Below are 529 nucleotides of genomic sequence, written 5' to 3'. Positions count from 1 at the left end.
CCCGCTTCTTGGTCACTTTCTTAAGCTTAGTGTTCTTATTCTCCCCCACACATACAGCCACCAGTGAACAGTGGTCTTCACCAGAGCAGTCCTTGGAGAGCGCTGACAATACCATAAGGATGTTTGTAGCATATGCCAACAGCTGACGGAACAGCCAACTGGAGAGAGCACGCTTCCATTTTGTTGTCTCTTCCAGTTTCCACATTGTAAGGGCGTTCGTCTGTAGGAGGAAGAGAAGCGGACCAAAGCGCAGCGTGGTGGTTATTCATGTTTTAATAAATCACTACACATGAACAAACTAACAAAAACAAGAAATGTGACAACGCAAAACAGTCCTATCCTGTGACAACAAACACAGTGACAGGAACAATCACCCACCAACACACAGTGAAACCCAGGCTACCTAAGTATGATTCTCAATCAGAGACAACTAATGACACCTGCCTCTGATTGAGAACCATACTAGGCCGAAAACATAGAAATGCCCCAAAACATAGAAAAACAAACATAGACTGCCCACCCAACTCAC

This window comes from Oncorhynchus mykiss, chromosome 4 (genome assembly GCF_013265735.2).
Source record: "Oncorhynchus mykiss isolate Arlee chromosome 4, USDA_OmykA_1.1, whole genome shotgun sequence".
NCBI lineage: Eukaryota > Metazoa > Chordata > Actinopteri > Salmoniformes > Salmonidae > Oncorhynchus > Oncorhynchus mykiss.
This window is presented reverse-complemented; position numbering follows the sequence as displayed.